This window comes from Dreissena polymorpha, chromosome 13, assembly GCF_020536995.1.
Source record: "Dreissena polymorpha isolate Duluth1 chromosome 13, UMN_Dpol_1.0, whole genome shotgun sequence".
Lineage (NCBI taxonomy): Eukaryota > Metazoa > Mollusca > Bivalvia > Myida > Dreissenidae > Dreissena > Dreissena polymorpha.
In genome coordinates, this window is record NC_068367.1 from 18,061,720 (window position 1) to 18,069,219 (window position 7,500).

The 7,500-nt window shown below is 34.5% G+C and overlaps 1 protein-coding gene and 1 long non-coding RNA gene across 9 annotated transcripts in view; one reads left to right on the forward strand and one right to left on the reverse strand.

Annotated features, from left to right (window-relative positions):
• The window catches only part of LOC127856533 (uncharacterized), a 2,590-nt gene extending 597 nt beyond the window's left edge, over positions 1 to 1,993 (reverse strand). Inside the window, exon 1 of the long non-coding RNA XR_008038100.1 lies at positions 1,849 to 1,993. This is a non-coding gene — a long non-coding RNA (uncharacterized LOC127856533). The remainder of the gene's footprint in view (positions 1 to 1,848) is intronic.
• The window catches only part of LOC127856501 (uncharacterized), a 405,251-nt gene that overhangs the window by 36,931 nt on the left and 360,820 nt on the right, over positions 1 to 7,500 (forward strand). The gene's annotated exons all lie outside the window — the stretch shown is intronic.

Below are 7,500 nucleotides of genomic sequence, written 5' to 3' on the forward strand. Positions count from 1 at the left end.
CTAAAGTATAAGCAAACATATTGTTAAATCTAAGTATGCTAAACTCGGTCGTTGTCGAATGTTCTTATTTGACTATAACTTCAATTAATAATTTATAACAAAACGGCCATTTTAACCCTTAAGATCACACCTGAGTTCTTGAACACACATTATGGAAGACTTGACATGATAGATTTATGAACTGTGCCCTTACATGTCACCTTTTTCTAAAAACTCCGTTACCTTAACCCTTGAGGTACAATAACGATTAATACATACACAATGTCGTCTCTTAATAGTTGTCATCTGTTGTAAGTTATATTAAAATAGCATAAAGAATGACAACTTTACAGTCAGTACAAGCTATGTTATGGCCAAATTTATCTTTGAACTTTTCAGTGTGTCATTGACGTTTGAGGTACTGAGATATGATTTACACGCGACTCGTCGTATTATAATAGATTGCATATTTGCCAAGTTGTTTGAAAGTCCACAAACATATGGCAAAGTAATGACGGAGATATTAATATTCTAGTTGTTTATGGCCTAATTTGACTCATTACTTCTACATGTGACCTTGACCCTTGTTATAGTGCCACGGTTGCGGCACGTCGTCTTATGGTGGGTTACTTTTGTATTTTTAATTACTGAATAAACGGCAAATAATTTGCAAAAAGAGGATGTCAAGCAATTACAGGACCATATCTGACCTTTAACCACTTATGGAAAAGTTATGGCTGAGTCAAGATATTTCTTACAGAAAATTGACCGACGGTGCGACTGCTATAAACCGCCTTCTTTGAAGGGGGCATAACAAATCGAACCTTGAATAAGAATAACACTCACATGATGCACACAAGTAAATTGGATTATACTAAATAACTTTGCAGTCGAAGGGAAGTAACTGTGTCATGTATTCAATATTAATGAGAGTTGTTTCACATGCTACATAATTTATAGCTTGTGACTAAAGTGGTAACAAGTTTTGTTCTTAATTTGATCTGGGGTACTAGTTTTTGTAATGCACGTAATCAAGATTCGAACACAGTCTACATACTGTCAAGATAAACATTCGGACCCAGTTTGTATTTCTTAAATTTGGCATGGTGACTTAGTTTTTGGACGCACATGGCCCACATTTAAAATAAGTTTCATCAAAGTTTATATAGATTTGACCTGTTTTCTATTGTTTATATTAGAACTCTGCCTATGTTTTTTTTTAAACAGGATTCTGATCAAGTTCCATCAAGATTGAGTCGTAAGTGTGGTCTCTAGAGTTGTAACATGGTTTTAATTGTATTTGAACATGTGACCTAGGTTTCGGATGAACGTGACCGAGATTCAAACTCGACCTTGATATTTTCCACACAAACATTCTGACAAAATTGTTTCAATTCAGATAGGAATACAAATGTGGCCTCCAGAGTGGCAGAGAGCTTAAGATTAACGAGGCACAACACACACTTGACACCGCTCGATGACGGACGCAGGACATAGATTTATCACAATAGCTTACCCTGAGCACTTTGCGCTAATGTGAACTTAGTGGGATAATTGAACAGTGAAGTATATTATTATATAAGAATAAATGCGCAATTAAAGTGGATGTTGTAGTATGATATGAACTATTTGAAAACTGCCGACTTAAAAAAACAGTTAATTATATATCATAGCAGTGTTTACGGTTTGAGTTACTGCAGATGAAAGTTGAATAATTATACATGTATTAGGTTCACATAACGTGTGCAGGTTAATGTTTGCCCATCATGTGTTGGCAATCATATAAGCATAAACAAGACATTAACGCATAGATTGTTTAAACCTGGTCAGATAATTTACATACTAAATGACAGATATTTTATATTTTACCTCAGTCTGTTCTATGTCCAAATTAATACACACTAAAGTGAACACGAAGTTACTTATGCCTGCTTATCGAGCCGATAAAAAGGCATCGAATAACATGCATTGCGCAGTTTTCATATAATTTTGAGACCATGCGAGTGTGTATTACACGATATTTTAAACTGATGTGCATTGGAGCATCATATGGCATTGAGCTAAACACACGCGTTTTTCGATTGAACTTATGAGTTTCATTTTAATATTAAACATCCTATATTTGAATGAAATGGGGATGCATTTGCAATGAACTGTTTAAGTCGTTGCTGTTATAATACTTTGCCGATGTATTTGCATATTTTATTGTAATACTCATCCACCATCACGACGTCTCCTTCGTTTCTGTGTATGTTCCGACTTATTGTAAATATCTATACTATAGTAGTTACATGGTACAGACGTATTGGTTTAGTGATTGGTAGTGTTTTTGGTCTGCCCGTTGCAATCTCTTGCGCGACGGTTACATTACATTCACCTCTGGGATGGGCTCAGAACGGACTATTTTTATGAAAGCGTCTATTCATGTCATGATCATTCCAAGCGTTCATCATGGAGGTTACAGTGTACTAAACAATCTCTTGCTCGACGGCTACATTACACACACTGCATTAAAGAAAACCACCTCATGTAATAATATCTTATATCAGTCTGAATTCATTATTATAAAATTGATATGTTTTTTATGTTAAGAAACCTACATACATACGTCGAAGCAATGCCTAACGTCAATCAAAAGTTATGTTCAATTGTTTACATTTGTGAAGTGCGTGGAATGATTTTATCTGCGTAAATGGGCAATAACATAGTTCCAAAGAGTTACATTAAAACCCGCAAGTTTTTGCACGATGTATCGTGAATTAAAAATTCCTATTTCATTATTTCACGCCTCTGATCCTTAAAATTCCAAATCGAATGTACTCTGAATGCGTTTGTTCGGTTTTGCCCAGTTTCTGGGCAATATGGCATACTGAGCCTTTCGCAGAGGTGTATGTGAGAGCAAGGAACGACACCTCTGCGTGGAGATTGCGCCCGTGGTTCGTTTCCACTTTATTACGCATGCAGTGCTGGGTAGCATATTGACGTTGCATAAGAACATTTATTCCCCATGAATTGGTGCAGTATCACGCACATGATCCTGGTCAATTTTTATAATCGTACTTTGTTAAGTCATGATATATTATAAGCTTCATTTCGTATGCATTAACATTTATATTAATCCCATGTGCGATGTAGAGTGTTTTGAAGGTCTGTCTATAACATAGAGTAATTAAGATGTTCTACCAAAAAAACGTTCCAACAAGGGATGACAAACCGTAAATATCTCTTGGACTCGTTGATATGGATGATGTATGTATTCTATGGTAAATCGTTCTGTGAAATACGATTCTTTTACTTATGGATTGTTAAACGGTCATATGGTGTTCCACTCGGGTCCCACCCTTTGCTGAACTCATTGTATCTCACTCGTGATGATATTGCACGTACCCTTTTGACATACAGATTCGCATCCCAATATCACGAACTCCGTTTCCAGACTCTCTACTTTCATATTCAGCTTATCCCCTTCCCTCTGTATACCGTAAAAATAACTTTGATTTTTTATTTTGATACTGTATTCAAAAGGCTTTACAATTTCTGCTTGTATCCGTGTACTTATCTGAAATACTCATTCTGGTAAAGTCGTGTCACTTCTATCTCTTCATTCGTTTTCATTCATAGATTTGAGATTTGATTGCGGTTTTCATGTGTTTTAAACATGGTATTTCAAAATATTTGCTCTCCTTATCGCATTCCTTAAATCTCTTTATATTCGGCCTCTTTCCTTTTTTTTGTTAAACAACAACTGTTTCATAAATACTCCAGTCCAACTCGCCTCCACGTGTACTTGTGTGTTTTCACTTGTCTGTAATTATTGCCTGTTATTTTCATATAACACGTACTTTGCTGCTGTATCTTTGCCCTATGGCGGCGCCCACCCGATTAAAATAATTTGGCTTTTCTTTCACACAATAAATGTAAAAAATAACATTGTTATAGTTTTGTTATGAAGAAAAGTACACTGTATTAGCTTGTATTGTTGTCTAATGCTTGTTCGGCATTTTGTTAACATGTCCGTTAACACTTTATTTACAATTTGATTTAATTGTATATCCTCGGTAATAAAACGCGTCCTTCAAGAGACACCACATATGCATACCAGTCAGTGATATATTTCATGTTTTCCAAAAGTTGTATAGAATATATCAAAACTTGAAACCAGCATCAAAAACGTGTCAAAATAAAGCAACGTACGAGTTGTGCTACCACAGCAGGAGAGAAATATTAAAATATGGTGTTTTATTCTGGTTGGCAAGAGACTTATTGCCGAAAGTTTGACACGTACCATTCGAACTAGACCCTTAAAAAAACACACACGCTAACGTCTATATTGGAATGTGATAAGTAATCACTAGCAAAACCATGTCCTATTTCGTTTCATTAATTTCTTTATCATTAAATCTCTCTTTTTGTCTAATCCTCAAGATAGCCCATATCATTCACGAAACGCCGTTGGCTTTGTATTTTAACCCGTCTCGCCCCTGCCACTTCAACATCTGGATTCGCGGCTTCATTCATTATGTGTTAATAATTCACAAATTTCAAGTAATCAAACACTATATCCTCACGATTTCCAATAGATTCCAATTCTTCCATCAATGTCCGTGGGTCATCCCCAATACCAACTACGACAATGGACAGAGCGTATTGAGATACTCTAACAGTTGCGTCTTTCGTTCTCTTGACCTCGGATACTTGACAGTCCGAAATTATAAGTAGGATGTGGAACTATAACAAAAACCGTTATAACCTTATTCGCTTATGCGAAACTACAATGCACTAGTTCCATAAAATTCTTTGACATGTCATTGGTCATTTGGTCTGTTATACAAGCATTCCTCTCTTTCCGGTTTGTGTGTTTATGTTTTTTTGCGCCTGTTTTAGCCGCATTCACAGAGAAAAAACTAACTGTATTTCACGCAATCCTATTTATGTATGATGTAAAAACTTTCCAGTAGCATGAGATTGAGTTGCTAAACTCTTTATAATGAATTAACTTTCATTCACGTTTGCATACTTCTTATCATAACACGTATTTAATAAGCAATGTACATTAACAATGGAGGACAGAAAGAGTTTCAGTTTCCATCCTAAAATAAAAACGTACTAACAAAAGTATAAATTCCTACTCAATACTGAAGTCTATAACAATGTGAACATAAACAAACACATACAATGTATGTTATAATATAAGAATAGCTTAAAGCGACCTTCCTTGACCTTGTTTGCAAATCCCGTTATTTAAACACGAAACACTACATATTAAACATGATATAAGGTATAAACAGCAAACAATAAATGTTTCGGCACGGACGTCGCCATCTTTATCGTCATGTGAATATCCCCTCTGATATATATGTTTGTTAATAAAACAAAGTATTCAACCATTTCTCTGCATTGAACGTTTTATAGAGGTTATCCCATTGACCCCAATTGTACACATGCCATGCTTATTGCTAATTGATTTTACAATTGGGAAAAGTACCGGTACCGGTAATTGGGGAATAGTAGCGCAAACATCCTGCAATTGGGAACATTCCAGACTTAAAATCTTCATACTGGAAAATCCGCGTCGTGAATTGGCATTGTTCGGTCTTTTTAATTACTTGGTCCTCAATTACACATACTCATTAAAATAATTGTTTAAAGGATTGCCAAAATGACTGAAGTTGGTTTAATGAGCAAAATCTAATAAAGAACAAACACCATTATAACTAATTATTTTCCTACTCTAACAAAATTATATCTCCACATTTCATCTGTTCTTTATATCGAATTTTTGTTGTTAACTGAGGTGATAACAACCGGCAGATTTAAAGCTGTTAATGTGTCGTAGGAAAGACGGCTCCTGTTTGTTTTTCATAGATTGTTCGAGAAGCCAAACGTATTCATAGTCGTATCATTCGCTCATTGCCTTGAATCCATTCCACGTGGACATCTTTAACAAATAAAATTTCCATTTAGATATTTGTTCAGACCTTAACTGTCAAACTTTAAGGTTTAAACAGCTGCCAATAAATTATCTAGTATTTTTGGTATTTTGGTTCGCAGCTACGTGGGTGATAGTGTGCATGTTTTAATTCAGCGGTGCTAGTTTTGAAATATAATCAAGTTCTGAAAAAAAATATAATTAATGGAATACCATTCCTGTCATCAACTATATGGGCATCGACCGATATTTAATTATAACGGAAGATCCTCGTATCGTTACGGCAAGGTAGTACACAGATGGGCATATTGATCATGATGTGTATCGATGTATCAACAGTAAAACATGTGTATAGGAACTATCAACCAAATTGATGCGTTTAGAATGATATAAATACGTGCCCTTCACTTAATGTCAAAGCTGAAAGAACAAAAAAACAGCATGAATTGATTCTTTATAATTAAATGGCCCCAAATGATAAACTACCAAAACTACAAAAACAATCTATCGTGAAATGAAATGTCAAAATGAACTTCCTTCACTTTTTAAATACATCTGTTTGCAGGTGAGAATGTAAGCCATTATCCACATTGAACATTGCATAGGATTACCATCCTTCAGTTGTGTCATTGAATAACAATATAACTTAAACAGAAAATACATGTACCTTGAGCTAAAATCCGAGCAATCTACATGGAAGAAGTCTGAGATGCACAATAGTACAACGAACTGCTTCGTTTAAGGTACATGATATGTTATGTTTGTGTTAAAGTATACAACTTTGTAAGTGTATGCATTATAACATTATACATGCGCATAAACAAACGGTATGAATATTCCTGCAAAAATAACAACGACCAATAACTTAACAAATAGTTATATATATAACTCCGTACACGCAGAAACGATGACGAGTAGATGAAACAATATGTGAAAAAATAACTGAAAGTAAAACTTTGCATATGTATATCACAGCCATAAAACAACGTATAACTTTACAAGATGTCATGATATTTGAGACATGTCTTATTCTCAATTTTGCTAAACAAGTCAATAAACTTGTAAACTCGCACTTATGCGTTGCTGTGCATTCAACATTTATCAATTGGTTCTCCTTGATAATCTTTGTTGCTGCGCATTAAACATTAACCAACAAGTTTCCCTTTATAAACAGCGGCTCTGTGTATTACACATTAACCAATAGGTGTTTGTTAAAAAAAATTGTTACTGTGCATTAAACATTAACCAAGAGGAATTTCTTGATAAACTTTGTTGATGTTCGCTAAAATTTAGCACCATAGTGTTTCCTTGAAAAACTTTAATGCTGAGCATTTACCATTCACTCATATGTATTCCTCCATTAAACATGAAACAAAAAGTTTTTCTTGCCACATTTTGTTGCTGTGTATTAAAATTTACCAAAAGGCTTTCCTTCATAAACTTTTTTTCTGTGTATGAAACATTAAGCACTATGTTTTGCTTGTTGTGTATTTAACAATCACATTTTTTTTCCTTGAAAAATTTTCGTGTTTTTTTATAAACATTTACCAATATTTTACCAATGTGTGTTCCTTGATATACATTAAACATTA